The sequence below is a fragment of the Thamnophis elegans genome, chromosome Z, assembly GCF_009769535.1.
Source record: "Thamnophis elegans isolate rThaEle1 chromosome Z, rThaEle1.pri, whole genome shotgun sequence".
Taxonomy (NCBI): domain Eukaryota; kingdom Metazoa; phylum Chordata; class Lepidosauria; order Squamata; family Colubridae; genus Thamnophis; species Thamnophis elegans.
The window spans coordinates 121,457,636-121,478,532 of NC_045558.1; positions in this window are offsets into that span (position 1 = coordinate 121,457,636).

A 20,897-nucleotide genomic window follows, 5' to 3' on the forward strand; every position below is an offset into this window, starting at 1 on the left:
GCTTTTAAATCTTCAACAGATTTTTTTTCCCAATGGCTGCTGAAAATAATCTCCACATCATTTTTTCACTTTTTCTTTGGCATATCCTAAACTATGAAGCAACCTGCACTGGATTTCATCCTGCTGAAGTTTAAGAGAGGGGCGAAAAGATTTTTTTTTTCAAGAAAGGCTGCTTTTTACTGGTTTGTTAAGATTATATTTTATTGTAAAGAAACATTTGTAAGCCATCTGGAGCATGACATATCAATGTTGAAATAAATTAACTAAATAATTCCCCAAGTTAGAAGGATCATTTCTCTCTTTTTTCTTCTTCTCACTTCTAAGCAGTCATTCAGTGCACACTTCATGCCTGCTTTTTAGTTTTTATTGTGGGAGTGAATAATATGTTTATTTCAGGCTGGACAACTCATACGGCTACCAAATGTCAGTATTGAATACCGCTTATTTCTGCATCTCCCAGAAATTCCCAGGATTGCACTGCCAAGTAACATGGCATGATTTTCTTCTAGTGAAAGACCAGGTATAATGAGTTAAGCTCATGACAACATGCCAATTAATGTTTCATGTTTATATTATGGTTTCTAAAAATAAAGTCTCCTCCACATTGAGCTTAGCCTCTGGAAACTTCATGGAGACATGCCCATTTAATTTCCTTCTTTTTCATATAATAATCTTTCAGTGTAGTAATACAGAAATGGTTTACCACTGCATTCCAGCAGGATGTTCTTCGACGTCCCAGCTTAGACTAAAAACTTGGTGGTTTTAGTGTCTTCCATGCAGGTGGAATAAAGTCTGGAGGCAACCACAAAAGGGTTAAAAAAAGTCAAGAAGGCAATTACGTTCCCTAGATCAAAGTCAGTGTCTCTTTAGGAAAGGTCACAAATAATGATCACATGACCCTGGGATACTGCAACCACCATAAATACATGATGGTTGCCAATCACCCTAATTTTGATCACATGACTGTGGGGATGCTGTGATGGTTGTAAGTCTGAGGACTGGTTATAAATCACTTTTTGCGGTGCTGTTTTAACTTCAAACAGTTGTTAAACAAATGATTATAGCAGGTGTGGGCTTCAAAAATTTTAGCAAGGGGTTCTCTGCCCAGTTGCTGGGTGGGCGTGGCCTAGTTGGTCTCCTGCACCATGACCGGGGGGGGGGGCGTTTTTGCCCTCCCTGGGCTCCGGAGGCTTTCCTTGAGCTTCCAGAAGTGGGAAAATGGCCTCCCCAAGCTCTGAAGCCCCTCTGGAGGTCAGAAACCTGTTTCTGGTCTTCCCAAACTTCCAGTAGGCCTGTTTTTTTACCCTCCCCGAGCCTTCACACACACCCTGCACTTACTGGATCCAAAACAGGCCACGTGGGGATTCCTGGGAGGGGAGGAGTGGGTGGGGGAAGCCAGGATTGGGATTTGAGGGTTCTCTGAACTGCACCAAATCTTAGCTAGAGGTTCTCCCGAACCCTTGCAAACCCTCAGCAGCCGAACCCTGGTAAGTATCTGAAACTAATCATACATTATTATTTTTTATCCTTGTAACTATCGTAGGTTTCCTTAAGAATCTGGGAAAATGGTCATTTAATTAAGGGTCTCAGCTCAGCACTATTTATATCACAATTTTTCATAATATTCTGGGAAGAAGAAATATTTATTTAGGGCTCTTTCCTCTCTACTAGCTTATGGCATCTCTCTGGTATCTCCCAACCATTAATGCAGAGGTGTAAAGCTTGTCCACTTATTTTGGAACAATAATAGTTAGATGCCCTGGAAGCGAGTAAAGATCTCTATTTGCAAAATTATCTAATTAGTTTTGGGACTGCTGCACATTATGGAAATAATTATTCTGAAGAGTGGAATTTTAGTTTTATATTTTAAAACCACCTTTGTAAATAAATAACCATTAAACTCCTCACTCTGGCTTTGATTTATATTTGCATTATATTGATTTTCTTGTTACTGTATCTTTCTAGTTCTTTCTTTGTCACAATTCTTTTTCTAAAGAATAAGGGGAAAAAAACAATACTTGGGCTTTTGCTTAAGTGGATTTTGAATCACCTTTCAGGCCACGTAGCATATTCTAATGGAATAATTTCTTGCTGTTTTTAAACTCACACAGCTACAGCAAGCGCCTAAGAACAGATTCTTTTGGGATTGGTTTTTTTTATTGTTGAGGTCCGTTGGAAATCCTTCTGGAATAAGATCTTGCATCTCTCTGCACACACCATTTTCCTGGAATTTTCAACAATTTAAAGTGATGGGTGGGTGTTTCAACTTGAATTTCCCGTCAGTAAAAGTAAAAATACTTGGAAAGCAAGCAAATCTCTACCTAGAAACCACAACATTTTTTCCTCACCCAGTCATTTTTAAGTTCCAGAACTCTGAAGCTACAGAGTTTCATCTTTGTAGCAGTTGGCCAATGAGCTATTTTTTTACTTCTAAGAGAAAAAGCTCTGGTAAATACTAATGTATTTTCTTTTTTTTTCTTTTTGATAAATTGTATTAAAACTTTTAAAAACCAGTTAAAACTAGATAAAAACTAATATAAAGAAAGGAAAGAAAAAAGAGGAGGAAAGAAGGGACAAAGGGGCAAAAAGAAAAGATGAAAAGAAATGGAAATAAATTTCCTTTACAGCAAATACAAGTACAATTATAAAATTATATCTTGCTCTATGGTTACCAAAAGCAGCCTATTTCTTCTATTATTTTCTATTCTAATATTTTCTAATGATCAAAATCACAAATCAAGAGTTCATTTTTTTCTTGCCTCATGAAAAAAGTCCATAAGGGGTTTCCAGTCAGCCATAAATATAAATGTTTTCTTTTCTCTAATCAAATAAGTCAATTTAGTCATCTGTGTAACTTCCATCATCTTCACCCAACATTCCTCCGTTATGAGTAATGTCAAGCCTTTCACTTTTGAGGATATAATAATCTCACTGTGGATACCATATATAAAAGCAATGTTATCTGACTTTTTCCCAGCTGTTAATCCCAAAAATCTCTTGTTCCAAATGCAGATTAGTCTTTAAAATCTTCTGAACTAGTGGTCTAATTCATTACCTTATCTTTTGTTATGTAGAGTCCACCAGTAAGATGCACTTTTTAATAATAAACAAAAAGGCAGGAAGTCTGCAACCTTAAGCACTCAAAGAGCCATTTGGGTGGGCATGGCCACTTCAATGTCACTCCCACCCAGTCAGATCACACACACACACACACACACACACACACACACACACACACCGGTCATGGCTACCGCGATTTTGCGGCTCCCTTTTTTTTTTCTGTGGGAAATGGGTCTCCCACTCTCTGTTTGTCTCTGTCTCTCTTTCTCAAGAGGGAGCTGGAGCAGAAGGATAAAAGAGCTGCTTGAGGCTCTGGAGCTGCGGGTTGCCTACACCTGCCCCAGGGAGACCTGGTCTCTTCAACTGGCTAAGTACAAATTTATATTAAAGCACTTTTGTTGAAAATAAAAATAATTTATAAAAAACAGTTAAAAGTTATTTTCTACCTTTTTTATTAAGTTTTTTGCGAAACATTCTTGAATCTTTAAATCCTTTTTTCTTTTTTGTAATCTTTAAAGGTTTGATTCACCGAAGAAGGTACAGTATCTATGTTTGTAGATTAATTTCTTCCCAAAGTGATTAAGAAATGAGGAAGGAAGGCACAGCTTAATGTCCACATAATGTCTACACCACAGTCGTAAGATAAATGGAATCCCAGGGCAGACTGGGACAACTTGCCACAGCCAACTTACCACAGGACAATTCCTTGGGGGATAATTTAATGCTGGATAGCTCAAGAGAGGGACAAGTAGAATAGCAGCCTCACCCCAGCCTCAAGGACTTCTAACTTGAGAAGGATCAAACCTTCAGCAGATAAGGCCTACTGCAATTCACTTAGCAATAGCAATAGCAGTTAGACTTATATACCGCTTCATAGGGCTTTCAGCCCTCTCTAAGCGGTTTACAGAGTCAGCATATTGCCCCCAACAACAATCCGAGTCCTCATTTTACGCTTTTTACCCACCTCAGAAGGATGGAAGGCTGAGTCAACCCTGAGCCGTTGAGATTTGAACAGCCGAACTGCAGAACTGCAGTCAGCTGAAGTAGCCTGTAGTGCTGCATTTAACCACTGCGCCACCTCGGCGCCACTTGTCCATCTCTTGAGTTATCCTGCATTGAATTTTGCTGAGGCAAATTGTCTATTGGTGAGTCAGTTGGGGCAAATTGTCCTAGGCCAGGGATGTCAAAGTTGTGGCGTCACTTTGTCGTCACGTGATGTATCATGACTTTTCCCCCCTTTGCTAAACCGGGGTGGGCATGGCCAGTGCGACACATCCGGCCTGTGGGCCACGAGGTTGACACTCCTCTCCTAGACTCTCCCAGATTCCTGGCAACTCAAATACTGAGACAACTGCAAAAATTTTCAACTTCTGCAGTTTACTAACAAGGAGCTACTGTCCAGACTGCACATGGGTTATCTCATGATCTCCCTTTGATCCATGTAGATTATGCCAGCCTGCCAGCCAGTGGTCTTGGCTGCAATATCTCTCCACTCCTTTGGAGAGCATCACCCTATTGTAATTCCCCATCAAAGTTCCACTACATAGTAGCTTTGAGGGCCTTCTAAATGAGAGATTTTATAATTGAAACTTCCAATAGACTGTATCTCTAAAATGTTCAAAATTTAAGAAGGCAAAGGGGGCTAGCACTGAGATCATATGATCCTAATTGGTCTAGAGTTCACCTTAAGGGTTATAAGGTGATTCTTGAAAATTTGAAGAGGCAAAAGGGTATGAGTTGGCCAGGAAATTGCCAATGCACTCTTGCCTCCCTGTTGACATGTCTGAAAATGTCTCTTTAGTTTCCACCCTAGTAGCAGGAATTTTGATGGGGAGCAGTTCTGAAATTGGAGCCTTCCAGGAAAAATAAACCTGCTTCCACTTTGAAGGCAAATGGTTTCTTTCACAAAATCAGAGCACAGGGAAGGACCATAAACGTTGTCCATCATCCTGCTAATTAGCCCCTTTTTTCAGCATCTCTGATAAGTGATCTAGTCTCTGCTTAAAAATTCAAATGACAAGTCTAATCCCTTCCAATACAGGTGGTTCCACTGTGGAATACTTCTGCCCTACGGACATTCTTCCTAATGTTTAATCTACGCCCTTCCCTGTAACTTAAAATCCTTAGCCTAGTTCTGACCCTCTAGAGCAGAGATGTCAAACTCAAGGCCCACGGGCTGAATCCAGTCCATAGAGTGCTTAGATCTGTCCCGTGGGCCCACCCTGGAAACAGCAAAGGACCTCCCCATGGTGACCCTACCAGTGAAAATGGAGGTTGGGAGGGCAGTGAACAGCCCTCCCAGCTCAGTCTTCAGCTGTAATGATCTTCTGAAGCCCTCTGCCAGTGAAATTGGAACTTAGGGAGGCTACACGCAGCCCACCCGAGCTCTGTTTCCAGCCCTGACAGCCTCCCTGAGCTCTGGTTTTTCCGGTAGAGGGCTGCAGGAGGCCGTTGTGGCCGAAAACGGAGCCTTGATGAGTGACGTTGAGCTGGACGCATCCACCCCGACCATGCCCCCCAAGCCCCCGAGGTCAAACACAATCTTGATGCAGCCCTCAATGAAATCGAGTTTCACATCCCTGCTCTAGAGGAAAATGGTAAATTCTGCCATCAACCATGTGGTAGTCAGCGGCATTCGTGGCAAAAAAATGAAATAAAAAGTGAAGCCCTTGTCAGTTTTCAATGTGTCCCAATGCACTTAAAAAAGAGTGGAGCATCAGTTGTGCAGTTACAGATGCCATCTTGATTTTTCTGCCGATCTGTATGGACCCTCAGGCAATAGATCTTCTAAGGTGGAAAAGTGGCAGCTGTATAACCTTTCATAGCATCTTTGAAACGGAGATGAGCACCACCCCCTAAAGTTGGCTATGACTAGCAGAGTAAAATCCATAGGACTCTTATAGCATCTTCTCTAACTTTTAAATCTTTCCTCCTCAGACTTGGTGCCCATCTTTATTGTCCTCTTCAGGACACATTTCAGGGTATTAATAACCTTCTGCAGTGACCAGGGCATAAAACTCCTGGGGCCCAATTAAAATGACCATGGGAGGCACCATTAGATTGGTCTATACTACTGTTTTTCAACTTTGGCAGCTTTAAGATGTGTGGAATTCAACTCCCATAATCCCCTTCCAGGAGTTGCTCCACACATCTTAAAGCTGCTAAAGCTGAGAAACACTGGCCTACACTGTGCTTTCTTTGGGGCAGTTCTTGCCAATACTCCAGAAGATATACTTAAGGTAGGCGCCCTCATCTTGTTTTTTGCTTCTGTGCATGCACAGAGCAATTTTTATTGCACTGTGGGTATGTGCGCAGTGTGCATTAAGTGCGTGTGCACGCACATAGCGCCCATGAGCAAACTAGCAGTAGTGACTTCCAGAACCCACCCCTGGGCTCAATAGTAGTAAATGTGAGAGGGATCTTGGAGTCCTAACAGACAACCATTTAAATATGAGCCAGCAGTGTGCAGCAGCTGCCAAAAAAACCAACACAATTTTGGGCTGCTTAAAGAGTTGGATAGAATCAAGATCACATGAAGTGTTAATACCATTTTATAATGCCTTGGTAAGGCCACACTTGGAATACTGCATTCAGTTTTGGTCGCCACAATGTAGAAAAGATGTGGAGACTCTAGAAAGAGGGCAGAGAAGAGCAACAAAGATGATTAGCGGACTGGAGGCTAAAACATATAAAGAACAATTCCAGGACGAGTCTAGTTTAATGATAAGAAGGGGTGATAACATAGCAGTGTTCCAATATTTGAGGTGTTGCCACAAACAACCAATTCTCCAAAGCACCCGAAGGCAGGAGGAGACGCAATGGATGGAAACTAATCAAGGAGAGAACCAACCTAGAACTAAGAAGAAATTTCCTAACAGTTAGAACAATTAATCGGTGGAACAACTTGCCTCCAGAAGTTGTGAATGCTCCAAAACACTGGCAGTTTTAAAGAAGAGACTGGAAAACAGCTCGTTATGATAAATTTTAACAAGAAGGCATTTGCAATAAGAGTCAGAGGATTGCGCGAAAAGGAGCGAGAGAATTTGAAACAGACCTTTGTTGAGGCCTTCAGCCATGCGGTGGGAAGCCCGGGATTTAATTTTGATTGGCAGATTCGGAAAATCTATCGCCAGAATTCGTTGGTAGCGGAACAGCGACAGCTCCCGAGGGACATAATTATATATTTCTCCACAAAAGAATCCAGAAATGCGATCATACAAAAGTTTTACAATAACAGGTTGCGAGTTGATGGGCAGGATTTGATTGTCTTCAAAGAAATACCATCCCAGATGTTAAAAGCAAGAAGAGACTATACTTTCTTAACTAAAGAGCTTAGAAACCACCAGATACAGTATAAATGGGAAGCACCAGCCGGCATTACGGTCACATTTGAGAATCAAAGATTTCGTCTTAATTCTGTTTCGGAGGCTCGAGATTTCTACTATAAGACTTTGAAGGCGGGACTTCCTGATTCACTTGGAAAAGAGGAAAGACAAGCCGAAGGAGAAGGCAAGCAGCAGACCACGTGGCTGCAAGATGGAGGGGGTAGCTCTCCCTCTCTCGGAGAAGCAGAAGAGCGGAGATCAAGGATTTAGACATTCCAAAATATTCGTCAAAGTTGTGGATTGAATGGGGGTTTGCGATCTCTCTCCGGTAGAAAAAGCGGAATTGGATATTGGTGGTGTGATATTGGGACTGAATTATGTGGATGCTGAATGCATATTTCACGGGACTTGTATGTCTGAACTTTAATTTAAATTGTCCAGGACTCTAAAGTGAAGAGAGTGGAGATGGTAACTTTACTGAACTTTGGTTTGGGAGGAGGGAGCTGGGTAACGCGGGATAGGTGGAGGGGGAGCGAAAGCCTGATCAGAGTATTTTGAGTTAAAAGGTAAACTGACTCTTGTGTGAATTATTGTTCGAAAATAAGGTTAAGAAAGATTATTTGGAGGGACTATGGGAAATAGTGGTAAATATCAGAGAAGCAAGGGACGAGGGTAAAATGCATGCAGAATGATTTACGTTGTTTAAATCCTATTAGAAGGGAAAGCTTGATGAGATTATTTTAAGATAGAATGCAAACTGATTCTTGTGTAAAGCATTATTTGAATATGTGGAATGATCCACGCTGCTTAAATCTTATTAGAAGGGAAAGTTTGGTGAGATTATTTTGAGCTAGATTGTAAACTGATGTCCGCACAAATTTGTATAAATTTTTATTTGAATATAAGGTTAAGGAAGATGAACTGGAGAGTCTACAGGAGGTTGGGGTAAATAACAAAGAAGCAAGAGACGAGAATAAAATACATATAGAATGATTTATACTGTTTAAACATAAATAAAGATGGGGGGCTGAGCTTAATACAAAGAGTTCTTTTTTTCTTTTTTTCCCTTTTTTTTCTTTTCTTTTCCTTTTTATAATTTGTAATTTCTTTTTATCTATTTTTTTATATTACTTTTATTTTTAATTCATACGATCATAAGATACTTTAGAAGGGGTTTGACAGAGGGCAGTGCCAGGTGTGGGCCCTGGGAAGTCGGGGGGACTAGGGATGGGGATCTACGGGGGGGTGGGGGGGGGGGTGCTAATATAGTTTCAATAAGAAGAAGAATGCACTTGTATACTGTTGTTCTTTCTTTTTTTCTTTTCTTTCTTTATATTTTTTTCCTTGGTTTATTTTATTTTTTATTTTTTATTTTTTATCATATTATAGTTCAATATTAATAAATAAGAGTTGAATAAAGGAACACACCAAGGGGAGAGGTAGAGGGAAAGAAGAGGGAGGAGTAAGGAAGGAGTAAGGGGAATGTAAGGAGGGCGTAAAGGGAATGCTAGGAGGAAGGGGAGAAAGGAAGGTTTGAGGGGAAAGGGAAGTAGGGAAGGGGAGTGTTAGAGGGAGGAAAGGAAAGTTGGAGGGGGAAGATGGGGTATATGGAGGATGGAAGTGTCAGGTGGGGTTGTGAATGATGATGAGTTGTGTTTTCTTTTTTATTTTATTTTATTTCTTTTCTTATAGCAAATATCCAGTATATAAGTGACTGTAAAATGGAATGTGAAAATGAATAAAATATATATATTTTTTTTTTAAAAAAAAGAAGAGACTGGAAAGGTATTTTTCTGAAATGGTATAAAGTTTCTTGCCTGAACAGGAGGTTGGACTAGAAGACCTCCAAGTTCCTTTCCAACTCTCTTATTCTGGGCTGTAAATTTTTAGATACTGTATCACAGGTAAGCTGTTGTCTATTATACACCTTGCTGCAAGGATCAATATGACTTACTTGATTTTGATCTCACATATACAGAGCATTCAGAAAGTATTTGGAGCCCCTTCACTTTTGTCAATTTTGTTGTGCTGCAGCCTGATTATACAGTTGTTGAAATTCATTTTTTCCCTCATTAATCTACAAAGTACTCTATAGTGACAAAGTGAAAACAGAATTTTAGAAATGTCTGTAAATTTATTAAAAGGAAAATAACCGAAATATCACATTGGCATAAGTATTCAGACCCTTTTCAACAACACTTGAAATTTAGCTACAATGCCTTCCATTTCTCTTGATCATTGCCGACATGTTTCTACACCTTGATTGGAGTCCACCTCTGGTAAATTAAATTGATTGGACATGTTTTGGAAAGGCACACACTTCTCTAGAAAAGGCCTCATACCTGACAATGCATTCTGTAGCAGACCAAAAGCCACAAGGTCAAAGGAACTGCCTGCAGAGCTCAGAGACAGGATCATTGCAAGGCACAGATCTGGGGAAGGTTACAGTAAAATTTCTGCTGCACTGAACTACAGTGGCCTCCATAATTCTCAAATGGAAAAACCAGGACTCTTAGAATTGGAATTTGCTTTATTTGTATGCCGCCCTTTTCCCTGAGGGGACTCAGGGCGGCTCACAGTTCAAGGGAGGGGGAAAACAAACAAATTACAGAACAAAAAGACCATACACTACTAAAAACACAACAATCATACCATTCGGAGTGGGGCTGGAAGTCTTTAGCCCCAAGCCTGTCGGAACAGCCAGGTTTTAAGGGCTGTGCGGAAGGCCTGGAGGGTGGTGAGGGTACGAATCTCCACGGGGAGTTCATTCCACAGGGTCGGAGCAGCCACAGAGAAGGCCCTCCTCCGGGTAGTCGCCAGTCGGCACTGGGCAGCTGATGGAATTCGGAGGAGGCCTAGTCTGTGGGATCTTATTGGTCTAGTGGAGGTAATTGGCAGTAGGCGGTCTCTCAAGTATCCAGATCCAATACCATGAAGGGCTTTGTAGGTGACAACTAGCACCTTGAAGCGAATCCGGAGATCAACAGGCAGCCAGTGCAGCTCGCGGAGGATAGGTGTTACGTGGGTGAAACGAGGCGCACCCACGATCACTCGCGCGGCTGCATTCTGGACAAGCTGAAGTCGCCGAATACTCTTCAAGGGCAGCCCCATGTAGAGCACGTTGCAGTACTCCAGCCTAGAGGTCACAAGGGCACGAGTGACTGTTGTGAGAGCCTCCTGGTTCAGGTAGGGGCGCAACTGGTGAACCAGGCGAACCTGGGTAAATGTCCCCCTGGTCACAGCTGACAAATAGTGTTCAAAAGTCAGCTGTGGGTCCAGGAGGACTCCCAAGTTGCGGACCCTATCTGAGGGGCGTACAATTTGACCCCCCAGCCTGAGAGATGGAACACTTGGCCAATTAGTGGGAGGGAAGCACAGCAGCCACTCGGTCTTATCTGGATTGAGAACAAGCTTGTTAACCCCCATCCAGTCCCTAACAGCCTCCAGGCCCTGGCTCATCACGTCCATCGCTTCATTGAGTTGGCACGGGGCGGACAGATACAGCTGTGTATCACCCGCATACTGGTGGTATTTTATCCCGTGCCGTCGAATGATCTCACCCAGCGGTTTCATGTAGATATTAAAGAGGAGGGGGGACAGGACCGAACCCTGCGGCACCCCATACGTTAGGGGCCTAGGGGTCGATCTCTGCCCTCCAACTAACACCGACTGCGACCTGTCCGAGAGGTAAGAGGAGAACCACCGTAAGACAGTGCCTCCCACCCCCACCTCCCGCAGTCGTCGCAGAAGGATACCATGGTCGATGGTATCGAAAGCCGCAGAGAGGTCAAGGAGTACTAGGATGGAGGCATGACCTCCATCCCTGGCTCTCCAGAGATCATCGGTCAACGCGACCAAAGCGGTTTCCGTGCTGTAGCCAGGCCTGAAGCCAGACTGGAAGGGATCTAGATAACTGGTTTCCTCCAAGGACCGCTGGAGCTGAAAGGCCACCACCTTCTCAACAACCTTCCCCACAAAGGGGAGGTTGGAGACTGGACGATAGTTGTTTAGGACGGCTGGATCCAAAGATGGTTTCTTGAGGAGGGGTCTCACCACCGCCGCCTTTAATGCGGGGGGAAAGACCCCCTCCTGAAGGGAGGCGGTAACAACCGCCTGGATCCAGCCCCGTGTCACCTCCCTGCTGTTAACAACTAGCCAGGAGGGGCACGGGTCCAGTACACATGTGGAGGCACTTACAGCTCTCATGGCCTTGTCCACGTCCTCAGGGGTAACAGCTTGAAAATCAATCCAGTGATGTTCTACCAGATTATCCCTTGGTGCCTCAGCTGGTACTGCGGGATTGGAGTCCAGGTCCATCCGAAACCGAGCAACTTTATCCGCAAGGAATTGGACGTAGTCCTCAGCTCTGCCCTGCAAAGGATCGCTCGTATCCCTCTTATTTAAGAGGGAACGGGTTATCCTGAACAAGGCGGCTGGGCGCAACTCAGCAGAAGCAATCAGAGAGGCAATATATGTTCTTTTTGACGTCCTAATTGCCCGGATTCTTCCAAGAATTGGTCACCCAATTCAAACTGAGCCAAACTGAGCAATCAGGGGAGAAGGACCTTAGTAACAAAGGTGACCAAGAACCTGATGGTCACCCTGACTGACCTCCGGAGAAATTGTGTGGAGATGGGACAGAGTTCCAGAAGGACAACAATCACTGCAGCCCTTCACTGATCTGGGCTTTAGGGCAGAGTGGCTTGACAGAAGCCTCTCCTCAGTGCAAAACAGATGAAAGCACATTTGGAGTTTGCAAAAAGGCACCTGAAGGACTCTCAGGCTGAGGAACAAGATTTTCTGGTTTGATAAAACCAAGATTGAATTGTTTGGCCTCAATTCTAAATGTAACGTCTGGAGGAAACCAGGCAGCGCTCATCACCTGCTCAATATCATTCCAACAGTGAAGCATCAGTGGGGGTGCAACTGCAGAGACTGTGAGACTATTCAGGGTTGAGGAAAAGTTGAATGGAGCAAAGTACAGCAAAGTACAGGGATATCCTCAACGAAAACCTGCTCCACAATGCTCAGGACCTCAGACTGGGCCAAAAGTTCATTTCCAATGTGACAACATGATCCTAAGAACACAGGCAAGATGGTTTACAGGAATGGTTTACGACAACCCTGTGAATGTCTTAGAGTGGCCCAGGCAGAGTCTGACTTGAACTTTAATGACCATCTCTGGAGGGCCTGAAAATACCTGTCCACTGATGGTCGCCATCCAACCTGACTGATCTTGAGAGGATTTGCAAGGAAGAATGGCAGAAAATCCCCCAATCCAGGTGTGTAAAATGTGTTGTGTCATACTCAAAAAGACTTGAGGCTGTAATCGCTGCCAAATGTGTTTCAACAAAGTACTGAGTGAAAGGGTCTGAATACTTATGTCAATGTGATATTTCTGGAGTTTTTTATTTTTAATAAATTTACAGGCATTTCTAAAATTCTGTTTTTACTTTGTCATTACAGGGTACTGATTGTAGAGGGGGGAAAATGAATTTCAACAACTGTAGAGTCAGGCTGTAGCATAACAAAATTGACAAATGTGAAGTGGGAATCTGAATACTTTCTCAATGCACTGTATACAATAACCTGGCTTGTAAATGAGGCATCCAGTTGACTCTCCTTTCACACAAGACTGAGCTCATTAGAGTATTTTGATTCATTAACTTATATTCAAAACCAGACGCATTTCACGCTCACCTATTCATGCAATAGATGGTTTTCCTAGGACAGACATTCCCAATTATTGACAACCAAACAAGTTGAAATTCAACAGATACAGCCTACTTTCCTTCCAGGTTGCAAAGTCTAATCCAGTTCTCTACTGAGAATTTAGTACTAGTAAATCACAGATAGCATCCTTCCGCTGCCCCCTTGAGGCGATTGCAAGTCAATACAGCCCAGAACAGGCTTATTAATAATACAGGTAGTCTTCGACTTACAAATGTTCTTTTAGTGACTGTTCAAAGTTACAAAAGCACTAAAAGAAGTGGCTTACGACCGTTTTTCATAGCTATGGCCTTTGCAGCATCCCCATGATCTTGTGATCAAAATTCAGATACTTGGCGAGTGGTTCATATTTATGACCATTGCTGTGTCCCAAAGTTATGTGATCACCTTTTGTGTCCCTCTGCTGAGCAAAATCAATGGGGAATTCAGATTCACTTAACAACCCAAGTTACTAATTTAACAAGTGTAGTGATTCACTTAACAACTATTGCAAGAAAGGTCGTAAAATGGGGCAAAGTCACTTAACAAATGTTTTACTTAACAACATAAACTTTGGGCTCAATTGTGGTCGTAAGTCAAGGGAATAACAAGTTGGAAGGGACCATGTAGGTCATCTAGTCCAATCCCAACCCAACCTGTGATGGCGAACCTGTGGCACAGGTGGCCATTTCTAAGGGCACACGGGGCATTGATCTGACAGCTCCAGACAGCGAATTTTTGGCCTTGATTTTCAGCCATTTTTTGCTTCAGGGAAGCCTCCAGAGGGCAAAAAAATCCCAAAGCGCAAACCGGAAGTTCGGGAAAGTCCGTTCCCAAACTTCCAGTTTGCGTGTTGGGCCATTTTTCGCCCTCGCCAAGGTCTTAGAAAGTCTTTGTGGCCTGGGGAGTGTGAAAAACGGACCTACCGGGCCCACCGGAAATCGGGAAACAGACTGTTTCCAGCCTCCAGGGAGTGGGGAGGTCATTTTTGCCCTCCGCAGGCTTCTAGAAAGCCTCTGGAGCCTGGGGAGGGTGAAAAACGAACCCACTGAGCCCACCGGAAGTTGGTAAATGGGCCATTTCCAGCCTCCGGAGGGCCTCTGGGGAGGGCGGGAGAGGCCATTTCCGCCATCCCCAGGCTCCAAAAAAGCCTGTGCGCATGCACGGGGCAGCGGGGGGATGGGTCATGAATGCATGCCCAGGGGGCATGGTGTGGAGGGGCATTAAATTATGGGGGTGGGTATGTGAGCCATAGAGCTCACACTCATGCTTTTGGCACCCAAGGTGAAAAAGATTCGCCATCGAAAAATTTCGGTTACAATGTGGAATTGGCTAAGTGGGAAAAACTTTGGATATTTAATCAGAAACTAACAATAGCTACGGCATATAAAGAAAATCTTTATAAGATGTTCTACAGATGGCATCTCCCTCCAGCACGTCTCTCCAAAATGTTTAAAATTATGGCCCCAAATTGTTGGAAGTGTAAAAAAACACCAGGCACTTTTTATCATATGTGGTGGACATGCAATGAGGCAAAAAATTATTGGAAAATGATTCAATCATGGTTAGAACAAATGATGGGAGACCGAATCTTGTTTAAACTGGAAATTTTTCTCCTAGGTATAATACTGGAGGGGTTTAAGAAAGCTACACTTTATTTAATTATACATATACTAACTGCGGTGCACATAACTTATGCACAATATTGGAAAAAAGAAAATACACCATCAGAGCTAGATATAATCAGAAAAATGTTGGCCTGTGCGGAAGCAAATAGGCTCACTCTTGAACTTAAAATTAAAGGGGAATCAGAATATTTTGAAGTCTGAAACAGATTTTATGACTGGTATAAGACAAGGTGACAAGACTGGAACAAACTGTATATATTGTGATTGGACAGAAGGATTGATAATGTATTAAGTAGGCTAATTGTCAAAGGTTGAGACTAGTTCAGTGGTGGGTTTCAAAAATTGTTCAAACCTACTCTGTGGGTGTGGCCTCCTTTGTGGGAGTGGCTTGCCACCCATGTGACCTGATGGGAGTGGCTTGCCACTCAGGTGACCGGATATGAAGATGCCGACGACACTTGTCAGAACCACCTTAAATTACCTCACACACAGCACTGGCATGCATAAGAATATGATGTAAACTTGTTTTTTAAAAGGCATCTTTGGTTTGCATTAAAACAACTTCAGCACACGCAATGTTCTGATCGCACTACAAACGCAGCAGTCATCCTTACCTTTCACAGAGGCACTGAGTTTTATAAATAGGAGCATGATAGTGTAGAATAATTATATCCAAGGACCAGTGGTGGGTTTCAAAAAAATTTGGAACCTCTTCTGTAGGTGTGGCCTGCTTTCCGGGTCCACTGGTGGAACCTCTTCTAACCGGTTCAGTAGATTTGACGAACCGGTTCTACTGAATAGGTGCGAACTGGTACGAACCCACCTCTGGACTAGTTGTATATAATGTGAATGTATGGTCACTTCGACTTCGTGGTACTGCATTGTTTTAAATGTAAAAATAATAAAAAATATTGAAAAAAAAGAAAGAAAAAGATTCGCCATCACTGCCCTACACCATTTCCGACAGGTGGCAGTCCAGTCTCTTCTTGAAAGCTTCCAGTTATGAAGCTCCCACAACTTCTGAAGGCAAGCCATTCTATTTGTTGATTGTTCTGTTGGGAAAAAAAATTCTTATTTCTAGGTTAAATCTCTCCTTGATCAGTTTCCATCCATTATTCCTTCATGTACTTCATGTAGGTTGCCATCTTATGGGGCTTTGGAAGGTGCCCTGGGCAGTAAAGTTTTTTGAAGTTTACCTCTAAATTCATAAAAAATGCTACCATGAACGATTTCCAACATCACAGATCCTTGGGCTGGTGTAATTTCTTTCTCTTTTGTCAGCTTCCAATTTCTTTTGAATACACCAGACTATGGTGAGAAAACCAGATCTTGTTTGCTATACTCAGAATACCTTCAGTATTTATTTTTTGGGCTTCCTGGGCGGGACCTTGCTGATGGTGGCAGCTTAATAGAGCTGCTCCCGAGTTCCTGGGCGTTATCTGCTAGACATCTGACAGATACCTCATCCTTCAGGCAAGAAGGGGAGGAGAGAGATCCAGCTGGCAAGTGCCTTTTTTAAAATCTTTGCAGCTTTTTTGTCTGCGAAGAGAGGGGGGGGCAGCCGAGGCTGAATCATCTCCGTGCCAGAAACTACAGCTGGTTTTTTTTTTCAACTCAAAGTAAGATCCTCCCACTTAGAACAATATTTGAACTATCTATCTGATTTTAATACAAGCAGAGCCCATATCTGAGAACCTCATTTGCTTATTTAAATCCTAGCTTCATTTTTTTATAAGAGCTTCCTTCATTAATTTGGTTATCTAAAAAAAAAAAAAGCTCCTAAAATGGCGATTGGGTTTTCTCCGTAACAACGCTCACCTCCCTAATCTTTTTGCAAAGAACAGCTATAAAACTTCAAAGGGAGGAAACAGCTGGCCAGCAGCTTCTTATTAATTAGTTTCATTTCTACAAGATTCTACAAGACTTTCCTCTTATCAACTTTGCTAATATATATTTCTGATATAGAGAAGTCTAAAATGGCGCTGAATATGCTGAGCTGCTTCGTTACAATGCTTTTTTTTCTGAAACCTTCTGAAAAGTCCTAAGGAGCTAACAAAGGGGTGATTTAATCCCTTTTTTCGTAGCTGCACAGCGGGCCAGTAGAGTTTGATTAATTGCTTGAAGATAAGACTTATAATGGCCTCAAAACTAAATCCTGGGCTGAAACCTCCTCCTAGAAGTACATCCCCAATACCTGGCACAAAGTTGCAGCCTCCACCCTCTATTCCCCCTACTGGAGATTTGCTAACGAAAGAACTTTTTTTGGAAACTTTAGAGAGGATAATTTAGAAACTTTTAGAGAATTTAGAGAGATGATAAAGGAGGAGATAAAAGAGCTTAAGGCGGACTTATATGATAAAATTGATACTAGGATTGCTAAAATGAAAGATGATATGCTGGGACTTGTAACTGTACTGACAGAACATGTTTCTGGAATTGAAGATAACCTAGAGGATCTTAATGAAGCTAATACCAATTTGACATCCAAAACTGAGGTGGTGCAACAAAAAGTTGAAAACGCTGAAAAACAAATTATTATGATACAGTACAGGCAGATGGAGCTGGCATTAAGAGTCAGGGGGTTGCGTGAGGATAAACAGGAGAACTTGAAACAGATTTTTTCAGAAGCTTTTGATTGTCTGGTGGGAAGACCGGGGTCCAACTTTGACTGGCAGATCGATAAAGCTTATCGCGTTAATTCTTGGGTGGCAAAACAGAAGCAACTTCCCCGAGACGTAGTTATATACTTCACCACAAGAGAGCTCAGAAACATGATACTACAAGAGTCCTATAACACTAGGCTTCAAATTGCGGGCCAGGATTTGATTGTTTTGAAAGAAATACCACCTCAAATGCTAAGAGCCAGGAGAGACTATGCTTTTTTAGTGGAAGAACTCAGAAACTGTCAGATACAGTACAGATGGGATGCACCATTTGGTATTATATTTACATTTGACAGGCAAAGATATCATCTCAACTCCCTATGGAAAGCTCGAGATTTTTATCACAATATTCTGAAGGCGGGACACTCTGCACCATCTGGATCTGGAGAAAGACCACAAGAAGGACAAGACAGACAGCAAACCACACAACTACCAGACAAGATGTACCATCTCCCCTCCCCGGAAGGGCAAGGTGTTATGGAACAAAGACCTAGCCATATGACTACCAGACGAATGGAAAAACAAGCTAAAAGGCAACAACCTCAACAATTATCGGCCATCGATCAAGGAGTTACAGCAACAAGCTCAGAAGCTATGGGAGGAGCTAGGCCAAAGGTTAAACAGGCCATGCAGGAGGCTCTAAAAAAGCTTCAGGTAACCAAAGTTGACAACTAAGATTCTAACATGGAATGTCAATGGACTGAATTCTCCACAGAAGAGAAAGAAAATATTTCACTATCTTAAACAGTTTAAGAATGATATAATTTGTTTGCAAGAAACTCATATCAAATCAACTGATCAAAAATATTTGCTTAATCCAAAACTTGGTCAACATTTTGTATCTTCTGCTATGGAAAAGAAAAATGGTATAGTCGTATACTTAAGAAAAGACATCAAAGCTGAACTAATTGAATCAGATCCCTTTGGAAGATATATCGCGTTAGATCTAATCTTAGAAGGGAAAAAGACATTACTTTTGGGAATTTATGCTCCTAATCAACAGCAAGACGGATTCTATAGAAATCTTCATGCTAAATTAGTACAGTGGGACTATAGGTCTTGTATACTATTGGGTGACTGGAACGGTGTGATAGACACTAAAAGAGATAAGAAGACCTCTCGCCCAAATACTAAAATGCGAGCTAAGTTACCTAAACCTTTTTTTGACATGATGGACGACTTTGAATTGAGAGATATTTGGCGAGAAAGAAACGCAGAGGAATATGATTTCACTTTCTTTTCTGATAGACATCAATCCCTTTCAAGAACTGATTTTATACTAATCACTAATGATTTGCTTTCTAGGGTGAAGAAGACAAAGATTGCAGCTAGGGTCCTTTCGGATCATAACCCAATTTGGATGCAATTGGGAAGGGCAGTGCAGGCAAGAAGGTCTTGGAGACTGAATGAAAACTTATTCAGATGTGAAAAGTACATTAATGATTGTAAAAAATTGTTATCTGAATACTTTGTTTAGAATATGAATAAGGGTACATCTATGGAATTTGTATGGGACGCAAGCAAAGCGTATATGAGAGGAGTGCTGATGAATATAAACAAAACACATAGACATAAACAAGTGCTAAAACGAACAGAATTGGAAGAGGAAATTAAGAGGAAAGAGTTGGAGTTAACAATGAATCCAGGCGATACAAAGGTTAAGGAAGCAATTACCATATTAAAATCTCAATTTGACATGTTGATCTCTGACCAGGTAGCCACTAGTTTATTATATGCAAAACACAATACTTTTTGTAATGCAAACAAACCTGGCAGATGGTTAGCTTATCAGATTAGGAAAAAAAGGAAAACTCGAAATATATCTAAACTGATTTATAGAGGGAAGGAGGTGTTTCAACAGGAGGAGATTCAAAAGGCATTTCAGGAATTTTTTACAGAATTGTATAAAGGGGATAAAATTAATGGTTTAGATATAGACAAATAAGATAAAGAGAAAATACCCTCAGTTAGAGAAGAGCACAGGGACAAATTGAACCAACCAATAACCTCGGGGGAAATTTTGCAGGTAATTAAGCAACTAAAGTTAGGGAAAGCACCAGGTACAGATGGTTTGACAGCGGTTTACTATAAAAATTTACAGTTAGAAATGGTAGAACCTCTTAGAGAATTATTTAATAAGATTCAAATGGAAGGTAAGGTGCATCCATCTTGGAAGACAGCGTTTATATCTTTGATACCCAAAGAAGATCAAGATACTACCCAACCAAAAAATTATAGACCTATCTCATTACTTAATGTAGATTATAAAATTTTTACTAAAATACTAGCAAATAGGTTAATGCTGGTTATTCAACAATTGATACACACCGACCAAACAGGTTTTATACAGGGGAGACAGATGAAAAGTAATGTTAGATTAATTATTAATGCATTAGAATATTTGGGAAAGAACAACCAAATTCCTGCTGCGTTCATATTTTTGGATGCTGAGAAGGCCTTTGATTGAGTTAACTGGCAATTTCTATTGAAGATATTGCAAAAAATGCAGATAGGAGATAGCTTTTTACAGTCAATTAAAGCAATATTCCAACAGCAAATAGCACAAATCATAGTCAATGGAAGTTTAACAGACTCTTTTCAAATTGGAAAAGGTACAAGACAGGGCTGTCCTTTGTCTCCACTATTGTTTATTATAACTTTGGAAGTATTGTTGAATAAAATACGGGGCTTGGATGGTCTAAAAGGGATCAAGATTAGGCAGCAAGAATACAGAGTGCGCACTTTTGCGGATGATTTGGTCATAATATTGGAACAACCGCAGGAATCCAGTATGGTTTTAATGAATACGATTAATCAATATGGTCAAGTGTCTGGTTTTAAAATAAATTTAAGAAAAACAAAAATATTAGCTATAAATTTGAATACTAAACAAAAGGAAGAATTAGGAGGGACGCTAGGATGTGAGGTAGTCAAAAAAGTCAAATATTTGGAGTTAATATTTTAACCTCAAACGGGAAATTATATAAGCATAATTATGAACCACTTTGGCATAGTATACATATAGAGATGAAAAAATGGGAGAAATTGCACTTATCTTTGCTGGGTAGGATAGCGGCAGTGAAAATGAACATCTTACCAAATTTTTTATTTCTCTTCCAAATATTACCTGATCAATATTACTTGATTACCACCTGTCGGCTGTGACCAGGGGGGCATTTGCCCAGGTTTGCCTGGTGCGTCAGTTGCGACCCTACCTGAACCGGGAGGCTCTCACAACAGTCACTCGTGCCCTCGTGACCTCTAGGCTGGAATACTGCAACTTGCTCTACATGGGGCTGCCCTTGAAGAGCATCCGGCGGCTTCAGCTAGTCCAGAATGCGGCCGCGCGAGTGATTGTGGGTGCACCTCGGTTCGCCCACATAACACCTATCCTCCGCGAGCTGAGCTGGCTACCTGTTGATCTCCGTGTGCGCTTCAAGGTGCTTCTTACCACCCACAAAGCCCTTCATGGTAGTGGATCTGGGTACTTGAGAGACCGCCTCCTGCCAATT